Below are 23,856 nucleotides of genomic sequence, written 5' to 3' on the forward strand. Positions count from 1 at the left end.
CACAATCACCCCTGCAGGACTCCCCTCTTGTCCCCTGCAGTCTGTTCTCAGCTATAGCAGCCACAGGGACTCAGTTACTGGGTGTCTATCCTGTCACTCCTGGGCAAAGAGCCCTCCTGCCTCCCCCTCTTGCAGAGCAGAAGCAAACCTCTCTCTAGAGTTCCCTCCCAGGCCTCATCCCTGATGCCCTGCCACCCATCCGAGCACCCTGGACTATTTGAATCCCTTGAACACCCCTGTGCCTTGCTGTTTGCTCCACTCAGAATGCTCTTCTCACAGACAGGTAATTCCATCAGAGCAGTCAGAGTAGAGTCTAGACAAACCTCTGACAGTGTCTGCTTTAAAGGGAAGGAGAGATGGGGGAGCAGCTGGAGGGAGGGGGCAGGGGTCAGATCCAACAGAGATGTAAACATATTAATGATCACTCTGCCCTCGCTGGACTGTAAGCTCCAAGCAGGCAGGCTTTGTAGGTTTCATTCACTGCAGTATTGCCAGTGCCTTGAATAGTGCCAGGCAAGTTGTACCAGCCACATCGTAAAACAAAAGAAGAGAGGATTGCACCCAGGTGACTAGGAACCCTGAGCCCTGGAAGACCAACCTAGGAAACTAAAGAAGAGCTGGGCTTGTGATGAGCAGGTCAGGATCTGAAAGCCCCTCCCACTGCTCTGGCTTTCTCCTCCTTTTAATTCCCCTTGGAATCCCAGCAGGGAGGAGGGGCTCTGGAGGGCTGCAGGGCCTTTTCTCCCAGGTTCACAGGGGGTGACAAAGCCCTCTGGGTCACCTGCAAGTGAGTGGCAGGAGGAGTCACAGGGCTAGGCACTGGGAGGTTGCCCAGGATCTCAAGTTCCTGAAATTTCCCCAAACCAACCCTGGGGCCCAGCAGACTACAATAACGACTCCCTGGTTTGTGGAAAGAGCCCTGGGGGAGGAGCTGAGAGCCCAGGGCAGGCCAACATCCAGCATTTGAGGTAAACCTGAAGGAGGAGTCACCAGGTAAAGGGCTCAATGGGCTCCCAGCCTGGGGCTTTTGAAGGCAGGGCAGGGGGTGGTTCTTGGAAGAACAGACAGAGGCCAGAGTGGCTGGACTGGGGGCAGCAAGGCCAGGTGGGCTGCTGGCAGGAGGAGGGCCTTCAGGTCTGGCTGAGGACTGGGGCTTTTCCCCAAAGTGACTCTGAGAGGTTCCCTGTGTGTTAGCAGAGTGACAGGAACAGATCTGTCTTTTAACCATCCCTCCCCTGGCTCAGAGGGAGTGAGAAAGGGAAGCAAAGAGCATGAATCCAGGACAGTGTCAGTGCTGGCCTGGACAGAGAGGGGAGGGAGATACAGAGAGATGATGAATGTATTTGGAGTTGGGACCCAGGGACAGGGGAGGAGCTGGCACCATGTAGGGTGAGGAGGACAGATGGAGCAGACAGGGCCCCAGGTTCTGGTTTGAGCAGGTGGGGAGAATGGCGCTGTTGCATGGACAGAGGAATGGGTGGGAAGAGAGTTCCAGAAGGCAGCTTGGGGAAGACTGAACCTCAGACACTTAGGAGATTATATTATATCTGATACTTTCCTCATGAAATCACTGGGAGAAGCAGATTACCAGGGAATTTCCACTGAGACTTAGGGTCTTCTTACTCCAGCGGATAAAAATCCTATTGTTCCTGGGGAAGGAATCTGTTTATACTGGGGCTGGAACTTGGGGAGAGGCATGTGAGGACAGTAACATAGACGCAGCACCAAATGAGACTATCAGATCTCTCTGGTGACAGCAACCCTTCAACTGCCAGTCTGTCCCTGGACCACTGTGTGCCCAGCCAGAGATGACCCTGCCAGGCTGTGTGCCCATGAAGGGGACAGTCTGCCTGCCCTCAGCACTGTGCTTCTGAGTGTGGACAGTGGAATCAGATTGTGTGAGTCTGTGACCCTAGCTCCAGCCCCTGCTCACTGCATGGCCTGTGGTCACGGGGCTCTGACCTGCTGGCCAAGAATTGAGCCCCTTTCAGCAGGTTTGCTTTGGAAATTAGAAACCCTCAGACCTCAGGAAGCTCTTGCCTAACCCTCCCACATGGGGGGAGTTTTTTGCTGGCCACACAGAGAGTGAGTACTGGCTTGCACATGTGCAGAAGCACACACAAAGAAACACAGACACCTGCACCCCAATGTTCATAGCAGCACTACTTATGATAGCCAAAACATGGAAACAGCCTAAATGTCCATCAACAGGTGACTGGATAAAGAAAATGTGGTATATTTATACAATGGAATACTACTCAGCCATAAAAACTGACAACATAATGCCATTTGCAGCAACATGTATGCTCCTGGAGAATGTCATTCTAAGTGAAGTAAGCCAGAAAGAGAAAGAAAAATACCATATGAGACTGCTCATATGTGGAATCTAAAAAACAAAAACAAAAAGAAACAAGCAAACAAAAACAAAGCATAAATACAGGACAGAAATAAACTCATAGACAGAGAATACACTTGTGGTTGCCGGGGGGTGCAGGGTGGGAAGGGATAGACTGAGATTTCAAAATTGTAGAATAGATAAACAAGATTACACTGTATAGCACAGGGAAATATACACAAAATATTATGATAACTCACAGAGGAAAGAATGGGACAATGAGTGTGTATATGTACATGAATGACTGAAATATTGTGCTGAACACTGGAATTTGACACAACATTCTAATATGATTATAAATCAATAAAAAATGTTAAAAAAAAAGAAACACAAACACATAGACACACATGCACAGTGACATTAAGGACTATGGGGTGGGATCAGGAGAGGAACAGATGTGAGCTTGGTTATAAGACAAAAAATCATGGGGTTGGAGGCATCACGTATAAGTGACACCACTCCTACACTTCTCAGGTCTTATCCCACACGCGCCTGAGGACATCTCTAGAAGTATTACTAGAATCAGCCCCACTGTGCAGATTGGGGACCGTCCTGGAGAAACACCAGGATAAATACAAGACGTAGAACAGGTAACAATGAGGAGTTGAGTCTGGAAGCCAGGTCCTCTCCTCATAGCTGCAAACAGAGCCTCCCCGGGAGCCATGGAGACGGTACGGCTGCAGTAACTGTGGAAGAGGTGGGTTTCTGAGGAGAAGGGGGTGAGCAGGCAGCAGCCCAGAAGGCTGTGTGTGGAGGTGTTGTCTGAGGAGGGGGTTCCAGGAAGTGGACCCCAGGAAGTGACATCACTTCCTTTACCACAGACCCCAACAGAAATGGAACCTGGTTACCAGGCACCCACATTCTAGGGACAGCCCGAGAGCAACCTCACTTGGCTGGAGACAGTTCAAAGAGAAACATGTTCTTTCTGTTTCATGAACACCCGGGGCTTCTACTCCAGGAAACCCTGGAGTGAGAGGTTTCTGAGAGGCCACAGGTGTTGGTGGAACCCTCAACCCCAACACCTCCAGTCTATTATGAGGCCGTCACTTAAGGTAAAACCAGCTGGCCTGGAGCAGGCCACTCTGGGACCAGCCTCCTCTGGGAGCCCTCCCTGGGCAGGCCCACTCCCCTCATCTCCATGTGGAGGAAGGGGGACTTGAGGGGAGGTGTCCCCTCTGGGCAGGAACCAGCCATTGAACACATGGTAACTTGGTGGTCCTGTCATGGCCGCACCTGAGGACATGGCTGGCAGGGGGAAAGAGGACTCCTAAGGGGCCTCTTCTCTGTGCCAGTGGGAATCCAAGGCCCTCAGGTTGTCAGCTTTTTTGTCCCTGACGGAGGTCTGTGCAGAGAGTGGTGTGTGCGTGTCAAGACTGGAGCTGTCTTATGGGTCTGAGAACCAGTCAGGACAACCAGACAGGGCTCTGAGGTTTCTGCCTGGCTGCTGGGCACTGTGTCTGCAGGACTCCTCACAGGACCTGGTCCATAGACTACCCCATGCCATCTCCCTGCAGGACGGGCATGTGACCCATGACACCAACAGAATCCAGGACAGGCTCAGGGTGAGTGTGAGAGAGGAGACTCCACACCCAGGAAGCCCCAGGTCACAGAGCTGCCCTGCTCCTCCCCTGGGCTCCCTCTTAGAGACCTGCTGGCAAAGGAATCTGATTCCCCATCTCTCCTACCCGCCCTCACAGCCCAGGCCCTGCCTTGGCCAGATGCAAAGTCAGTGCCCACATACGAGTCAGAATCTCAGAGACTTTGACAGAATTTCAGTTCATGTTAAGTCAAGGAAGTTTCTGCATTTTTCTATAGACCGTCCTGTTTCTCCTCCATCCCCATGTGTCCACATTGGCCTGAGGTCCCTGATCCCTCCCACCCTGGGGTCAGCCTCTATGTTCTCATCTCTAGAATGGGATGTTGTGGCAGCAGTCACAGGGATGTAGTAGTTCATCAGGGAGGTGCTGTCACCGCTGTGCTGACACAATGATCTCAGACACTAATGCATTTAATCATCGCCCTCCGCCCCTTGTACTGGTGATGCTGAGAACCTTGAATCCCCTCAGGGCTTCCCTCTTCCACCTCTGGCACAAGAACTTTAGGCTTAACCATTTGGTCTGAGCTCCAGCCCCAATCCCCTGGGTGTCCCTGGTACTGCCTCTGACTCATGTCTCTCCTCTTTCCACCCCAGAGGGGAGCTGGACCATCAGGGAGCAGGGATGAGACCTACAGGGTGTGGAGCCTTCAGTGACACAGGCTGGAGAAGCTGGTGGTGAACCTGGTGCCTGCCGTACTGGGAGGCCACCCCTCCTACCTGCACACATTCCTGGGCAACTATAAACTTTCGCCACCACCCAGCAAGTGCTGGACCTTCTGTTCCAAAGGTGAGCACTCTGTTCTCATGGGACATTGGTGACTCAGCCACTTACTAGCAGTCACATGTGGGATTGTCACTCTACCTCTGTGAGCCTCAGTTTGCCCCTCTGCACACTGGGGTCAAGAGAGGATCAGGCCCTAGGAGGGCAGGAACAGAGGGGGCCCTTCATGGAGTGTTTCCTGGGGCCCTGGCCCCTGGAAACGTCAGCTGGAAGGATGTGTTTGGGCTAATTGGCCATTGTCCTCCTGCCCATGAGGAAGCCTCTGCCTCCTGGGTCACTGGGACTTTGGCCTTGGGTGGAACTGTTTTCCCATTTCAAAAAGGACTTGTGGTCCAATAGCTGTCCCTGTCCTAGGAGAGTGAGGGCAGGGACCTCTGGGAGGGAGAAGTGGGGTCCCAGGTCCACTCAGATCTGTGTGATGGGGCTGATTGGGCTCATTCATTCCTCAAATAGGAATGTGCTTTGGGAAACAACCTTGGGACAGGTGCTTTCCTAGGAACAACCATCATTTAATGCATCCAGCAGACAACAGCCCTGCCCTCCAGGGCTTCTATTCTCCCAGGAGTCACCGTCACTCAAGATGTCACATCCAGGTAGTGCTCTCAGTACAGTCCATGTGACTCCTTCCTGATCTCCTCTCTACGTCTTCCATGCAGGCCCATTTCAATTCAGCAACCTGTGTGTATGCTACTGAACACCATCCGGTGCTGGGGAAGCAGGGTGTCCCCAGATATGATATTTGCTCCAGTAGCAGTTCCCCGCTGGGGACAGTACCTCTCAGACCTTGACTGTCCCCAGTACAACCTGTTCTGATGCCTCTGTCTCTGCTCCCTTGTTGGGCTCCAGAGCCCAGGCCTTTTTCTCAGCATGGCCTGTGCCTCCCTTACCATTCAGGTTCATGGAGTTTGAGGCAAAGGAGGAAATGCAGACTCAGCAGGTGCAGTGGATGAAGGGGGTGCAGGGCCGGCCTTCTCCAGCCCCACCAAAGCTAGAACCCTGGGGGACCCCAGCCCCAAAAGTGGTCCCTCAGCCAGGTACCTACATGCTCACTGGAGCTGAACACAAAGGTAACAGGGGTAAGGGACAGCCACTGTCCTCACATCAGTCCTTTTCCCTCAAGAGGGTTACTGGTCTTTCAGCCTCAACAGCCATCGAGGGGTCTCAGCTGTCCTTTGTCACCCTAGGGTACTGATTTGGTCAGTTAAAAACTCCCGCCTCCCTGTCTAAGGACACCACATATAGCCTGCCTGAGAAGCAGGCTGGATGGGGAGACAATTGGAAAATTGGAGGTTCCACACTTCCTCACATGTGACTCTCTTAGAACCTCCCCCTTAACTCTCCCTCCTCATTCCCTATCACTGTGGGTGAAGATACAGTTGGCCTTGACTCGAACGACACCCACGCCCATGTTGTTCAAACACTGTCTGAACCAGCATGTGCACTGCGTGGTCAGGAGCTGGACGCAGGAGCCCCTCACCTTTATTTCCTCCTCCCGCTCTGCCCCAGTGTGTGTGCCCAGGAAACTACACAGATCCCAGTGTCCCTAGGAGAACATGGCACCTAAGGAGATTCCCCCTGAGGCTGTGAAAGAGCATGTGGACACCATGGAGGGGCTGGTGGGGCCTGTCCTCTCAGCCACTGGGGAGGTAGGTGCAGAATTTCAAGAGGACAGGAATGAACTGAAGCAGGAAGAGAACGGGACCTACATGGACCCGGATCTCCTGAGCTACACTGACAAGCTGTGCTCCCAGGAAGCCTGCGTCACCAAGGTGGGCTGGGCCTGGAGCCTGGGGGCTGCAAGATTCCAGGGATTGGCACTCAGCACTGGGGTTCTGCCCGGGCCTTTGGGACTTAAGTTCTGATCCTTATCCCTGAGTGCTCTCGCTTGCTTTCTTGCTCTCTCTCTCTCTCTGTCTAGATGACTGCCTCGGTGGTTTAAAACAAGCTACCTTGTGGAGGACAATGGGGTGGGTCTGTTTTTCACTTTCCCTCCAGGTATTCATGACTCAAAAGTTACTCCAGGCCTCTTCCTTCCTTCTTAGGGAGAGGCAGTCATTCAGCCTCGATTACTGGCAGAACTGCTTTCCACAGAAACACAGATGGACCTCCTGGCCCTAGCTGAACAGTTGGAACAGAAGGAAGGACTCACCCTTGAAGAGATGAGCCAGAGGAGGCAGGGACACTCAGGGAGACAAGGGAGGGATGGACCCCAGGTAGAAGAGGGAAGGCGAGAGACACGCAGGTAACCAAGGGAGGCAAGGACCCAGGTCAGCTGGGAGAGGGATGGGACCACAGAACAAGAGGCCCACCTGGCTCTGTTCATCCCTCCCCTGCCTGAAAGGCCTGGCCTTGTGGAGGGCCTGCTAGGGACTGGGTGCGATGCAGGACCATAGGAAGGAGAGGATGGGGGCCCAGAGAGAAAGGAAGGACACACAGCTGGGAATAAGGCCCAGGAGGACAGCAGGAGTGCTCTAGTGTCTGTACTTTGACTGGAGTCCTGGTGATGCCCCCTTTCTTGCTCCCCAATGCCATCATCCCCCTACCCAGCAGTCCTTCTCCCGTCACTCATGTATGCGGGGCCAGTCACTGTCCACCTCCCTCCTACCAGCTGGTGCAGAAACAATTCCTGGCCCTGAAGGAGGAGTTGGGTGTGTGGGCACCCACCAGTCACAGTGCACCCCATTTGGACTTAAGCACTCGTGAGTCTAATGTTGTCCAAGATGCCAGACACGTGACCAAGGCCCCAAGCTAGGGGTTAGTGATAAAGACAGCCCACCAGACATTGATTTTGAGGAACTTCTAAGGCACTACTTAGCAGACAATGGCCTGTTCAGGACCAAAGGCTTTATTCTCTCTCCAGGACATCACGGTTTCCCTCCATTCTGAGCTGGACAGCCCCTCTCGCCTCCCCAGGGTCGAAAGTGCACTGCACAGAGCCTGGGACCCAGTGATGCTTCAGTTCTCAGAGAGATGTCTCCTCTTAGGGAGGACCCAGGGCCAAGGGATGGGTCCAGTGAGTACAAGGAGGAGCTCTGCAGCCTGGCCTTCCTCTTGGCCTCTCAGTCCAGCCTGTGGCCCTGGGGGATGTCCCAGAGCTCTGCCCCAGGGCCCTTGAGATTTGTCTGCCCTGGAGTTCGGGGGACTCCCCAGGCTCCTTCCCGTCAAAGAACTGGCCTCAGCCCAGCACCTCTACCAGCTGTCAAGTCAAGGAAGCAGCCTCTAGTGGAGGCCCAGTGTCTGCTGGGAAGCTGTCCCTGCCCAGGCCTGACCTCAGGATCTGGGGGGCCTGCCTTGACTCTGGGGCTGGCTCGCCCCTCACAGGCAAAACAGACAAGGTGTGACCTGTATGTCGCAGGGAGGAGGAGGAGGAAGAGAAAGAGGCACTGCACCCAGTAGGGAACAGCGGGCCAGCCCTCCACTGTCAGCCTCCAGGGGGTCCCCAGGGGACCTTAGGGACTCCTCCAGTGCTGACCCCAGCTGAAGTGGGGGGCAGGGAGGAAGGGGAGGGAAGGAGGGGGGACCATCAGGGCCAAGGTGGGGTGGGTTGGTGGGGAGTTAAGAGGCTGGGGAAGGTGGGTCTGGGTGGCTGTGGGTGGGAGCAGCACCTTGGGGTGATATATGTAAAATGTTAATAATGAAAGTTTTGTTTGGAAATGATCTCAGAACACTGTAGTCTTATTCGTGTCTGTGCTGCTCTACAGAGAGGGGTCCTGAGAAGGAGGCTGAGGAGGTCCCAGGAGCTACAGATCCACAGGGGGCTGACTAGACCTTCCTCCACATTGACACGGGGTCCTCAGACTGCTCCTGGGAGCCTGCGGCTCTCACTTCCCCTAGGGGCCCCTGCATTGTCCTTTTCCTTCTTGCCTGATTGGCCACGGGCCTGTGGGGCATAACATCATCATCTGTATCTCTGAGCAAACTAGGGATGGAGAGCTGTTTCCATGCCTTTCAGCCCTCTGGACACTAACCAGCTCTCTAGAATGGAGCCTGGAGACAGCCCTTGTCCTTGGGGAGCTTCAGTCTGCTTCCCTGAGGCGGCAAGATGACAGGCCAGGGTTTCCTGTCTAGGTGTCCTGACCAGAGGGGAAGACCTGGCCTGAGAGACAGGGCTTTTTGCCTCTCTGCACCATTGTAGAGGGAGCCTCTTCTAGCCTCCTGGGATTACTGCAATGTGGGGAGTGGTGGAGGCAGCTCCCTCTTAATCCCAAGGACACAAGGGGAATGGGCTGAGAGGAAGTTCACGGGGTGCCTGTTAAAGGTGTGTAAAAGGGGAATGACAGTCAGCATCGCTGTGGGATTTGTGGGATTTCTGTGCAGGGTCATCTTGTCCGGGTGAGGGAGGACGACCCATCTTGCTGTGGCCTTAAGGACTAACGAGTCTGCAAAGACGCCCCACAATTACTATTTGTTCCCTTCCCACCCATGGCTGGACTTATGTGTGGACTGGTGTCAACAGATTTGTATTTGCGTATGAAACAGTTCTCCTATATGGGACCCCCCCCTACACTGTTGGTGGGAATGAAGTTTGGTGCAGCCATTACGGAAAACAGTACGGAGTTTCCTCAAACAACTAAAAAGACTTACCCGATGATCCAGCAATCCCTTCTTGTGCATATATCCAGAGAAAACTCTAATTGAAAAGATACATGCACCCCAATGTTCACAGCAGTACTACTTACAATAGCCAAGACACAGAAACACCTAAATGTCCAACGACAGATAACTGGATAAATAAGTTGTGGTACATTTACACAGTGGAATACAACTTAAGGCATAAACAAGAATAAAATAATGCCATTTGCAACACATAGGTAGACTTGGAGATGGGCATTCTAAGTGAAATTAGCCAGAAAGTGAAATATAAATACCATATGATATCACTTAAGTGTGGAATATAAAGGAGAAGAAGCAAATGGACTTATCTGCAAAAAAGAAACAGACTCACAGACAGAGCGAACAAACTATTGTTATCAGAGGTGAAGGGAGTGGGAACGGGTAAATTGAGAGCTCGAGATTTGCAGATACTAACTACAATACATAAAATAGATAAACAACAGATTTATACTGTAAAGCACAGCGAAATAGATTCAACATCTTGCAGTAACCTTTAATGAAATAGAATATGAAACCAAATATATGTATGTTCATTTATGACTAAAGCGTTATACTGCACACCAGAAATTGACACAACATTGTAAACCGACTACACTTCAAAAAAAAAGTTATACAAACACACACACACACACACACACAAACGCAGGGAGAAGAAACATGAAGTGGGTAAATTCCTTGAAAACCACAAACATTTATAAAGAATAATATGAATTACACAAAATCTGTTCCAGCAAGTAGAAGCAAAGTGATTATGTCCCAACTTATTTTAAAAGGCCAGCATAACGTAACACCAAAACCTGACAATGACAGCACAAAAAAGAAAATTTCTGACAAATATCCCCAGGATACACACCCAAATTCTCAACAAAATGTAAGTGTGTTCATTTTCTCTGGCTGTTATGACAAATTATTATAAAGTATTACAGATTACCAACTGTATCATTAAATTACAAATTACTATTTACTAGCTTAAAATATCTCAAATTTATTATAGTAATGTTTTGCAGGTCAGTAGTCTGATGTCAGTCAAGGTGTCAGCAGGGCTGATTCCTTTTGATGCCTCACAGGAGACTCTGTTCCCTTTCCCTTTCTGGCATCCAGAGGATGCCTGTCATCCTTGCAGTTTGCCCATCTTCAAAGTGTATCACATTAGTCTCTGCTTCTACCATCTTATGGTCTCTCTGACTCAGTTCCTGTATCCTTCCTTTTATATTAAGTAAAGCCAGAAAATGTATGATAAACCCATCTCAAGATTTTTAACATAGTTACTTCTACAAACTCCCTTTTGCATACAAGGTAACACTCACACATTGTCATAGAAGTGATTAGACATGGACCCCTTTGGGGAAACATAATTTAGCCTACAGTAAGAAATCCACAAGAACACCTGCCATAAGCATCCACATGAATAAGACAATCACCAACTGGAATTTATTCCAGGAATGCAAGCCTGGTTCAATAGTCACAAATCAACACTGTGACCTACCCTATGAAGAGTCTAAAGAAAAGAACCCATGCAGTCACATCAATTAATACAGAAAAAGCATTAAACAAAATTCAACACCCATTCATATAAATAAATGCTCAGAAACTAGGAGTAGAAGGGCACTACCTCAACCTAACAAAGAACATCCGCAAAACACCCATATCCCACATCATAATGGTGAAAGAATGAATGCTTTTCTTGGTTTGAAAACAACGTTAGAATGTCTGCTCTCTTCTGTCAGTGTGCAACTTTAGTACAGGTTCTAGTCAGTGCAGTGCGGCAAGAAAGGAAATGAAGGCACACCGACTAGAAAAGAAGAAATATAATTGTCATTATTTACAGATGACATCATTGCCTATGGAGAAACTGCAAGGAATCTGTAAGAAAACTCATAATAAATTATAATAAATAGCTTTAGAAAGATCCCAGAATATGAGATCCATACATAAACATGAATACACAGCATTAATCATACTTCCATACACTAGCAGTGACCTGAGCAATTGAAAACCAAAGTTTAAAACATATATAATAGGTTTGAATTCAAGATGGCACCATGGAACCATCCTGAATTCACCTCCTCCCACAAACAAACCAAATCTACAGCTACATGTGGAACAATTTCCTCTGGAAAAGCCTGAGAAACGGTGGAGCAACCCCTTCACATCAGGCAAACCAGAGCGAAACCACATCAAAGCAGGTGGGAAAGGCTGAGACACAGTTTCACCAGAAACCCCAACCCTGGTGTGCACAGACACACTCAGGAGAGAACTCACAACAGGGAAATTCCACCTGAGGTGTGAACGGTTTGTACCCCCGCACTGGGGACTCAAACTTTGAAGACTGACAACTGAGAGAGAAACCCCCAAAGCATCTGAATTGGAAGACCCTCAGGACACATGGCTGTGAGACCCACTGGGCTCCGGTGAATTCAGGAACCACTCTTAAAGGACCTGTGCTTTTCGTCCCAGGGCCAAGTGCAGAAGTGGCCCTTGGAAAAGCACCCACACTTTATGTGAAAGACACTCATTTCCAAAAGTTAAAGCATTGGTCTGAGGGGCAGGGGCTGCTGGAAAACTCTCCAGGGACTGAGGCTGGTGGTGGGTGCCATCCTCCTGCTCTCCCTCTGCCTTAATAAAACTGGAAGGTACCATCTTTTTTTTCCCTTCCCTTTGGGTGCTAGCTTTATGCTCCAGCCAGCAGGTGCCATCATCCCCGTGCTCTCCCTCTGTCTTGCTGTATTTCTTACTTCATCTTTTCCCATTTCTTCTGCTCCCCTTTATTCAGAAGGTGTCACCTTTCACTCTCCCACTGCCTCACTCCAGCCATATTTGAACTCTCCCTCTGATAGGCTGCAGAGTGAGAGTATCTCCAAGCAGGGAATGTCTACACACTGGCGACCCAGGTTTTGTGGCTTCCACTCAGGGGATGCTCCATGGTCACCTGGCTCTGGAGGCCAGGACCGACTGCATGTCTCACTCCCATGGATCTGTAACAGTTGGAGAGACACTTCCTGGCAGGCTACCACTTTCAGGCCTTGCACATTAGACTGAGACACATCCCCAGGCTTTACGTGAAAAAAGGCCTCCTTTTCTAGTCTAAGAGCTTTGGACTTGGAGGCAGGCTTCAGGTTTGGCACACATCAGGAGGCTACTGAGGTGCTCTCAGGGAAGGTAGGCTGGGGGTGCCACCATTACACTCTCAGTCTGCCTTGCTACAGCTCACTGACATTTCCCAGAAAGGAGCCTGTATACTTACCTGAAACCCTGTTCTTTGTGACTGTTCTCCAGGGGACACCTCCAGACTTCCTAGCTCTAGGGGCCAGCAGGGACTATATTAGCAGTCCCAAGCCTCAAGATATTTATATTCTTCAAAAGCTGTTACTGGGGGGTATGGAGTCCAATCAGTCTGAACCTTTGTGTTGAGATCCTCACCTTTGAGATACTGACTGATTTTGGCACACCCTCAACTGCTGGAAGCTGTGAAAATAAAATTAGCTGCTTGGATAATCACAGTTTCATTGACAACCAAGAGTAGGCAGGGCTAACTGACAAAGTTCATCTCCCACACAACTCTTCAAGACTGGGAGAGGTGGCTGTTTTACTTAATGCATAGAAACCAACACAGAGAGTCAAGTGAAATGAAAAAAACAGGACTGTGGACAATGTTCCAAATGAAAGAACAAGATAAAACCCCAGGAAAAAACAACAATGAAATGAAGAAAAGTAATTAGCCTGATGAAGAATTCAAAGTACACTCGTATAAAGCCCACTGAACTCAGAAGAATAATGGATGAAGACAGTGAGAATTTCAACAAAGAGTTAGAAAATATAAGAAAGTTCCTAACAGAAGTCACAGAACTAAAGAATACAATAATTGAACTTAAAAATTCAATAGATGAAACACAAGAAAGAATCCGTGAACTCAAGGACAGGTATGAGGAACTCTCTCAAAGATAGAAGCAAAAAGGGAAAGGAAGGGAAAAAAAGTGAAGGCAGCTTACAGGATTAATGGCACAACATCAAGCACAATAACATTCTCATTATAGGAGCTCCAGAAGGATAAAAGGGGGCAGAAAACATATTTAAAGAGACGAGCTCAGAAACTTTTCCTAATGTGGAAAAGGAAACAGACACCCAGTTACAGGAAGCCCAGAGAGCTCCAAAGCAGACTGGTAACTAGTAAGAATCAGTAAATTTTGGAACTTCCTACAAACAAAAATCCAGGACCACCAATATCACAGAAATACAAAATATCGTATGAGGATACTATCAAGCACTACATAGAAACAAAGTGAAAAACTGAGAAGAAACGGACAAGTTTCTGGAAATATACAGTCCATCAAGATGGAATCAAGAAGAAACTGACCTCTTGAACAAACCTATCACTAGACATGAAATCTAATTAGCAATAAAAAACCTCCCTACAGATAAAAGTTCACGACCAGATGGCTTCACTGGGGAATTCTACCAGCCATACAAAGAAGAACTCATACTAGTCCTACTCAAACTCTTCCAGAAGGCTGCAAAAGAGGGAGTACTCCCAAACTCATTCTATGAAGCCACCATCACCCTGATACCAAAATCAGGCAAAGACACTACCAAAAAAGAGAATTATAGGCCAGTATCACTGATTAAAATAGATGCAAAAATCCTCAACAAAATATTAGCAAACAGAATCCAGCAGCACATAAAACAGTTCACAAACCATGATCAAGTTGGACTCATTCCTGGAACACAAGGATGGCTCAACATAAGCAAATCAATCAATATAATACACCACATCAAGAGAGAAAGGACAAAAAACACATGATCATCTCAATAGATGCAGGAAAAGCATTTGATAAAATTCAACACCCATTTATGATAAAAACTCTCACCACAGTGGGTATAGAGGGAACATATATCAACATAATAAAAACTATTTATGACAAACCTATAGCCAGCTTAGTACTCAATTGTGAAAAACTAAAAACTTTCCCACTAAAATCCGGGGCCAACAAAGTCGTCCACTCTCACCACTCCTATTCAACAGAGTCTTGAAGTCCTAGCCACAGCAATCAGGCAAGGAAAAAGAAATAAAAGGGATCCAAATTGGAAAACAAGAGGTAAAATTGTCACTATATGCAGATGACATGATACTATAGATAGAAAAACCTAAAAGTGCCACACAAAACTACCAGAACTAATCAAAGAATTCAGCAAGGTAGCAGGTTACAAGATTAATGTACAAAAATCAGTTGCACTTACTTACACTAACAATGAATCAATAGGAAAAGAAAGTAAAGAAACAGTCCCTTTTTAAACACCACCCAAAGTAATAAGATACCTAGGAATAAATCTAGCCAAGGAGGTGAAAGACTTATACATAGAGAACTAGAAAACATCGACTAAGGAAATTAAAGAAGACTTAAGAAAATGGAAAGATATCCCATGCTCATGTATTGGAAGAATCAATATTGTTAAAATGGTCATTCTGCCCAAGGCAACATACAGATTTAATGTAACCTCTATTAAATTACCTAGGGCATATTTCACAGAACTAGAAAAAATAATAATAATAACATTTATATGGAATCACAAAAGACCCAGAATTGCCATAGCACTGCTGAAGAAAAAGAACGAGGCTGGAGAAATAATCCTCCCTGATTTCAGACAATACTACAGAGATACAGTCATCAAAACAGCATGGCATTGGTACAAAAATAGACCTATGGACCAATGGAACAGAATAGAGAGCGCAGAAATGAACTCACAAGGTTTTGGTCAATTAATCTTTGACAAAGGAGGCAAGAACATACAATGGAATAAAGACAGTCTCTTCAGCAAATGGTTTTGGGAAAACTGAACAGCAGCAATGTAAATCAATAAAGCAAGAATACTCCCTCACATCATGTACAAAACTAAACTCAAAATCGATTAAAGACTTAAACATAAGACAAGACACAATAAAAATCCGAGAAGAAAACATAGGCAAAACATTATCTCACATATATCTCGGCAATGTTCTCCTAGGGCAGTCTATTCAAGAAATAGAAATAAAAGGAAAAACAAACAAATGGGATCTAATTAAACTTACAAGCTTTTGCACAGCAGAGGAAAACATAAGCAAAACCAAACAACAACCTATGGAATGGGCTCACTCTAAGCCAGGCATCCACCATCTATGAGCTGCTGGGGACTAGGTGTTTTATTCACTGAAGTAGCTGAACAACTAGTACGTGTCCTAGTGCATACAGACACCACTTGCTGAATTAATTAGAAACTGGGAAGCCCAGGAGGAGTTAGTGGCTCTGTCCAGAATTATCTCGTATCAGTGTTTCCACCAAGTGACACAGTAGTCTATTTCCTTATCAGTCTGTCTCCTACACCACCTGCAGCATTCCTTAGGGTGGGTGGGAACATGGACCAGGGCCAGGCAGAGAAGATGCTCTAACTGATATATCTCACCAGGAGAGGATGTTGCCCTAGACCACACAACCCTGTGACCCAAGTCTGACAGTCTCACTTCCACAGACTCTGCTTCACACTCCAGGATGATGTCCAAGAGACTGAGGGGAGGGAGGATACTGGTCTCACCAGGCCTGCTCACTTCCAGGGAGTAACAACTAGAGCACTAACCCAAGGCCAAGGGCTCAGCACTCACCGATGTGTTTCATTCAATCCTCCCAACCCTGAGGTGGGTATCACTACCCTTTCTCTACAGAAGAGAAAAACAAGCTCAGTTCACATACAGGTGTTCAGAGCCCACACTATTTCCTGCTATACTGTACAGACTCCCAGCCAGAGATTAGAACATGGGCCTCTGACAATCTGGTGTGAAGTCAGTCAGTGGGTGGTGGGTTCTTGGGTGTTTATTGTTAGGCTGCATAACTCTCATGTTAGATACATATCAAATATTAAATACATTGTAAAGAACACCACCCAGTTTGGCTGCCACCCCGATACTGCCAAAGACAGGAAACCAGAAGCACCCTAAAATCAGCCCAAAGCCCCTCTCTTGCCTAAATGACTTTGCCCTCCCCTCTTCTCCTCCCCACCAGCCCCCATCAGCAGGCCTCGGCCCAGCACAAGAGCTAGGTAAGCAGCACCAAGAGCTACCCTGGTAAGTGTCAGAGGTCAGCGGGAGACATCTCATGACCACCCCCACCTCACTGCGCCACCTTAGAGAGGTTCAGCCTTATCAGATGACTCCACCTGGGCCTCAGCTGCCCAGACAAGTGGTGGACATTAGCCCAAGCTGGATCAGATTCTCTCCCCCAGGAATCAGACTGCTCTGAAGACACATATCTCTGGGGAGCGAGGGTCAGCTCTCTTCTGCCAAGTGCATGGGATGCGGTAAAAGTGAAAAGAGAAGAAACAAACAAACAAAAACAGCTAGGCAGAGATGCAGGATACAAGAAGATTTTGTAAATGTACAAAGGGTGGGGAGTAGATGCTTTGATCTAGTTTTTAGTTCCTACCTTCTTACCATCCATTTCCCACAAGTAGTGCCTGAAACACTTTAGCACCCTTCCCTATCTTTCACTCAGCTAGCTCTAAGTCATTCTCCAGGTCCCAGCTTAAACAGCACTTCCTCCAGGAAACTGGCCTGGACTACTCCTCAGAGCTTTGCTCCACTTTTTAGGGGTATAAAGGGTAGCACTCTGCACCTCATCATTTTCAATAAATGTGATTACTTTCCTGTTGACTGTAAGCACCAAAAAGTAAAAACCACTTCGATCATACTGCTTACTACACAGGTCAGGTACATGCTCAGTATCATTACTAAATGAGTGAACATCAAGAAACTGGTGGAGGTACGTAGGAGGAGGATCAACACTGATAAACACCCTTCTGATAAAAATGAAGCTGCTTTGACCCTACCTTCCTCACCCCTTCCAAGTTTCTGCTTCCTCCTTCTTCCATCTCCACAACAGGCCCAAGTTTGCCATGACAATCATCATTTTATAGTTTGGTGACAACACATTCAGGAACCCAGGCTGGAAGAAGAACGTTTACAGGTAACTCACCACAACAGAGGAAAGTCTACAGTAGTTTAGTAAAAAAAAATAATAATAATAATGACAGGTTTTGAGGTCTAGACAAATCTCAGTTCTGCTGTATATTTACTGGCTGTGAACCCTGGACAAGTTACCTAAGACCTGGTTTCCTCATCTGTACAGTGAAAAAAATAATAACTCAAAGGTGAGGATGAAAATGACTTTCAAACCACAGCACCTAAGGAAAGCTTGCAAGTAATGTTAGTCAGCTGGTGATGGTGAAGTCCTGCAGACCTCACGCCTACACCCCACCCCCAGCTCCTAACAGCTATGGATGGGCTCAGAGCCCAGAACCTGCCTTAAGACTGCGCATCTGAGAGACCCTGGAGAACATCAAACCTGTTGGCTTTCCAACGTATGGGAGCCTCAAGAAGTGAAAGAGAAAAGAGAAGCCAAAAGGAAGAAACAGTATCTCAGGGTCAGGCAGGTGGGTGGGCAGAGCAGGCTGGATGGACGGTGGGGCAGCTTGAGATGTTTTGGTGGGAATCGCTTGATTTTTACTTAGTAGGTACATTACTGCCAGCAAGGTGAGGAATAAACTATACATAGTTCCTGGAAAACTCAACTAGGATGCTTTTCATTAAAGTATTTTGATTAATACTTGAGAATTGAGAACATACAAATTCAATTCATCAGAATGGCATATATATTACAGCTAATCACCAGAAGCACATTATTAGGGATGTTACTAATATCAAAATGAATTTTGTTTGCATTTTACTTGCACACAAAACTGCTCAGAAACTCTGGATTTTCTGTTGCTTATGTAAAATGGTCTCGTCCCATCTCTGAGCTCTGAAAACCAGACAAGAGACTTGTTTTTTAAAAGTCAAATTAACAGCTAAACCAGCACAACTAGGAATCTGATCTGGAACCTCTGTACATGATTTATACCATTGCTGGTCCTGCCTTTCAAACGGGTGGTACCAATACCCAGCAAAGTCCCAGGGAGGGATGGAGGGAGGGCTAGAGCTGAAAGTAATAAGGACAAGTTGTTGGAGGAGATGAATCTCAGAGGAAGGCAGGACCTGACTAGGACCCAGCACTTCTTCATGATGGGCTGGAGGGAAACAGCACTGGCATCTAAACAGGAGGCTTCTCTGGTGCAGGGATTGAATGTGCTGCGTGCAAACTGCATGCAGGTCGTTTGGCACGTTGGCCTCCACCTGATACACACCGAAGGCCAATAACACCTCCAATCAATGCAACAACAAAAAGTAAAACAAAACCCACATACATTTCAATGCCCCTGTAGACTGGATAAAAATCACACCCACTGAGTAGCCCTAAGTAAGTAAACAGAAGAGACAAGCGCAGCGATTAGAAAGTCAAAGAGAGACAGAGGGAAACACAAAATTGGATGAGGAACCAGCAGAAAAATGGCATCCTTCAGGGAGCTTCCCCTAACATATCAAGTCCCAACTCCTTAGAAAACAAAGCCCCTCAGAACTCGGCCCCACCCATCCCAGCTGCCTCCACTCCAGCTTTCTCCCCAAGGCACCCACCCACAGCCTCACTTCTCAGACAACTCCTGCTTTTCCTGACCGGCTGTGACCTGTTCAGACTTCTGCGCCTCGGCGAGTGCACTCTCCTCTACCCGGAGTGCATGTCTCACGGCCAACTCCCAGTCAGACACCAACACCCAGCACGAAGGTTTGCGAAGCCGGACACGGACAGCCACACGCCACTCAGGCCTTTGTCACCCACAGCACTCTACAGGGGCTTCTGTGTTCCTGCCCAACTGCACCCCATTGTCTGGAACAAGAGCTACTGAAGGGCAGGCGCCATGTGAGTCCTTGCAGAGAACTGGTGCTGAATGAATTCTAAGTGAATGACCTTGCATGAAAGGTTTTTAAAAGGCTAAAAAGCAAACCATGCAAAAAGCAGACAATAGATATTTTCTGCTACTGAAAGCATGCATTTTCTCAACTCTACTCTTTGGCTGAGTATCACTTAGGAAGCAGACACAGATGCTCTACCACTTCCTAGTTGGGTATCTGTGGGCAAATTAAGTAACCTCGCTGTGTCTCAGACTCCCACTTACCGAAAGGAACCACCCCTGCAGTGTGGCTAAGAAGACTAATGAATATATGCGTAAAAATATAACAGAAAACATTGGCTAAATGGTAGTTCTTACCAGCCTGCTGTGATCACAGAAACATTAACAGGACCAGATACTGCACCATCAGGAATATGAGCACGACAAAATTTTTGTTAAAACTATGTTTTTTCAGGAGTGCTGAAAGTCAACAAATCCAACAGTTTGTCTTTCAGCTGCACCGTGCTCTCTACCGTCCTCAGGACCGATCCCTAGTGACCACAATGTCCCCGGCTCCTCAGACAATGCAGACTCCCAGGTCTCTGGCCTCTGACCACACCTCCTCCTCCTCTTCTGTAGCTTGCCCACTAAGGACACCTAAAGTCAGGCATTCCTTCAGCTCAGCTCACAATTTTTTCTCATCTTGTCCTCTCTCAAGCCTTCAATTATCATCTCTATGGAGATGACCCCACGACCTCTCGTTACACTCAGAAAATGTCTCAAGCTGAATTTACCCAAAACAGATGGTTATCTTAATAAGATGATGAAGCATATAGCTTCAACTTCTCTCTTTCATACCATTTTTTTTCCCCTTCTCTCCGGTCTTATACATCTCACCACTCCTAAGCTTCCTCTTCCTTTCCCAACTCTTAGAACTACTTGCTTGCCAAGGCTTCTTCTTTGGTCTTTCTGTTCTGTCTCACTGGTTCCTAACTTCTCTGGGATAATGAACCCTTTGAAAATATACTGAATGATATGGATTGTTTACTAAAAAGATAAACACACAAAATATATGTATGCGATTTCACCTAACCAATGATCTCAAATAAGGATCTGTGTTCCTGTACACCAGACTACCACTTACACAAATTTCCATCTCCAGATTCTATGTCTCTCTTATTTTCAGGATGCCTTGTGGATACAACTTAAAGGACCTACTTGCATCATAAACTTAACAAGTCCAAACCAGAACTCACTATTTTTCCTTAACAAACCTCCTCTGCCTACAGTATTCCTCCTCTAATGACAGCACCACCGTAACTCTAACCCTGTAAGACCTCATCATCCTTTGCATCCCATACCTGCCATGATGAAAAGTCCACCACTCCTCTGACAAGAGCCCATTATTGACTCTAACATCTCCATCCTCCACACCGCTACCTCACTTCACCTTTAGAAGGCCACTAGCCTAGTTGAATCCCTACCTTAATTTTCTCCTGTCATTTCCACCAGTGTCGATCTAGATTCTCCCAAAATTTCAAAACTGATCATGTGCCTGCCTCTTTTCAAAAACTTTGATCCTTCTCCATTGCACAAACATAAAATCTAACTCTATTCTGCCTACAGAGTCCTCCACAATTTGCCACCTAAGTCCTTTTGCAGGATTGGATTCCATAGCTTAGATTGTCCCTTACACCTATTATCTTTCTATCAAAATCACACCACTCAGAAAGGCTCAATTCAAACTCCACTCTTTATATCCCGTATGCAATGTTTAGGGAAGGACTTTTCATGGAAAAGGCAAAATTCCTAATGAACAGATTCAGAAAATAAAAAAAAAAATTCTTCCTTAAAATTTTAAGTCCTTCTGGAAACATTCAGCTTTTTAAAATGTCAGTTCTTCAAATATTATTAATATTTCAATCGAGAAATCCTTCAAAAACCCAGCATCGTTAACCAACATTTACTAAATACTAATAATGCACAATGTGAATTAAACTCTTATATGAAATACAATCAACCTGAAGGTAAAAAGTTATAATCTGGTCCCAGGATTCTAATTCCAATATTATTTGTACTTGGATCTTTCTTAAGAAAGGAAAATATATATAGTAAGTGGACTTGACATTTCACCTAATAGAGACTTAAGTCATGTAAGTCCACAGCCGAGATAGAAAGTTACCAGATCTAAACCATCTTCAAGCTAGGAAAAATTCTCATCAGATTAAAAAAAAATTTTTGACTGAGATGTCATAAAATTAGACTTTTTCAGTACACATTTAAGCGTTAATTTTTTCTAAGGGCCCAATGATGTGACGGGCAATTCCGAGCCTCTCACAACGAGACCTGGTGACTAGCACACATACCAGCAGGTGCACAGCAATCAGACCTACTCCAGGTAAGTGATGTTGTGGGCAGTACTGTCTTTCTGTTACCTTCTAGGACCTTATTTCTTTTAGGCCTGACCTAATTTAATTCCTCTTATTGCTCCCAGCCTACTGAGTTCACGTGAATCTTCACAGCTGTGTACTGTGAAGCACTCTGCTCCTGAAGAGAATGCAAATATTCAAGTATTTTTGTAAGGAATTTTAACTAGTCTTTGTACTTAGCTAACATACGTGGTAAAATATTCCCTCTATGTATTTCTATAATTATTACCGTTCAAATTTGAATGTTTCTGAAATAAATTTGCTTGTAATAGTAAAATATGCTAAAATTTCAAATTTATTAATAATACTAATTAAGGAAAATAGGGAGTAATGAAAAGAGCTCTGGCAACTGAAACAGGATCTCAGGTACAATCTGAAGTCTGACTCTTTAGTTGTGGGACATTCAGAACCGGCTTCACCTCAAAACACTTTCTCATCTGAAATAGAGCTAGCACTGCCCTTCCCTCTCTGCAGCTGGCTGTTCAGGTAACATGAGATAAGGTACATAGCACAGTACCTGACATGAAGTGATCATAAATAGTCTGCTTCCTTCACACAACACAAAAGACACACATGAAGGTTTAGGCATAAGGAAGCCTACACCACAAATCTGCATGAGCACAAAATATCACAGGTAGTTGGTTCTAACAACAAAAAACAAAGAAAAATCACCATCAACCCCATCCCACGAACACTTCTGAGGGATCTCGAGCCAGACAAGGGCGCCTGCATGTGGCTCTGCAAGAACTCCATCAGGGCGGCACACACACAGACCACTAAAGCTTCAACAGGGAAAGTCCACAGTCATTATGGTAAAACCTCTGGAAACCTTTATGCCAGTACAAGAGCTCACGCCCGGTAAAAGGGGGGACAAGTCAAATTAGGCCCAACTCCAAGAGACTCCTTAAATAAGTCACAACAGCGATGCTGACTTACCCTTTCTGAAACGCGAACAGTACCATGTCCAAACCCATTTAAACACTTGAAGATAGAGACATTCCACACCCACACTGGTGCCACTTCATGCCTGTTAGAAAGCCTGCTCAGGGGAGCACCACTGGCACCACGGAAGGTGCTGAACCAAAGCCTTTGGAGGAAAAGGCAGGGGAGGGGGCAAAACAAGACGATGACTTCGGGGTTGTGCACACGCGCCACTGAGAACCGCTATCCAGAACGCAGCCGCCTCCTCAAGCATCTTAAGTACTTCGCGGCTTCTCTATGGGGACGTCAAGGGAAGGCCGCTAGTCAAGTACCCTAGGGCTGGGGGCAGTTCCCGTCCCGGGGGTCCCGGGTCCCGGCCTCCGACCCCCGCGCCGCTCCCCTACTCCGCGCGCCATCGAGGACCGCCCGGGAAGCGCCGCGAGTAACGACCCGGCCCAAGCGGCCGGGCCCCGCCCGAGACCCCCGGCGCGCGGACGGCGGGCAGCCCGGCTGCGGTCCGGCCAGGGTCGGGGTCGCGGGTCGGGCACGACGCCACTGCCGCAGCCAACGAGGCGGAGCGGGAGGCCGGGCGGGCGCGGCCGGCACGCGGGGCGCGGACACTCACCACATCACGCGATAGGAGCCCTCGAGGAGGAGACTGCTGGAGCGCGGCCCCACGCCTAAGACCTGCGGGCCGACCAGCTCGGGGCCGCCGCCGCCGCCGCCGCGCTGGGCTTAACGCTCCGCGGCCGCCGCTCGGCCCATGCCGCTCCTCCCGGAGGGACCGCGCTGCCGCTGCCGCCGCCGCCGCCGCCGCCGCCGCCGCTGCCGCAGCAGCAGCCGCCGCCTCAGGGGAGCCGCGGAGCTTCTGAAACGACGGCCGCTCACACCAACTGCCGAATGCCAACTGGCGGGCGGGTAGGCGGAAGGAGGGGCGAGGCCGAGGAGGGCTCTGGGGCGGGGCCTGTCCTGGCAGCGAGCGCGCGGATTGGCTCCTGTGGTCTGGGGGCGGGGCTGCGACTCAGGTTGGAGACAGGATACCTGAACTGGTGTCCACACAATTTGTATTTCTTTCTATTAGGAATAATTTTGCTGTGAACATTTGTAAACCAGTTTTTTGGGGATCTAGGTTTTATTTCTCACAGCTGCATACCTTAGATTGTCATGGCTGGGTTATAAGGAAACTCAATGGTTGGCCTTTTTAGAAACTCCAGACTGCTTCCAAAGTGGCTGCACCGTTTTACATATTTCCACTAACAGACAATGAGGGTTCCAATTTATCTCTACATTATAGCCAACACCTGTCATCACCTGTCTTTTTGATGATAGTCAT

At 47.7% G+C, this 23,856-nt stretch overlaps 1 long non-coding RNA gene across 1 annotated transcript in view; it reads right to left on the reverse strand.

The window, feature by feature from the left end:
- The window catches only part of LOC140699202 (uncharacterized), a 46,008-nt gene extending 22,691 nt beyond the window's left edge, over window positions 1–23,317 (reverse strand). The window contains exon 1 of the long non-coding RNA XR_012077211.1: window positions 23,149–23,317. This is a non-coding gene — a long non-coding RNA (uncharacterized lncRNA). The remainder of the gene's footprint in view (window positions 1–23,148) is intronic.
- Window positions 23,318–23,856: the final 539 nt, after the last annotated feature.

The sequence above is a fragment of the Vicugna pacos genome, chromosome 11 (genome assembly GCF_048564905.1).
Source record: "Vicugna pacos chromosome 11, VicPac4, whole genome shotgun sequence".
NCBI lineage: Eukaryota > Metazoa > Chordata > Mammalia > Artiodactyla > Camelidae > Vicugna > Vicugna pacos.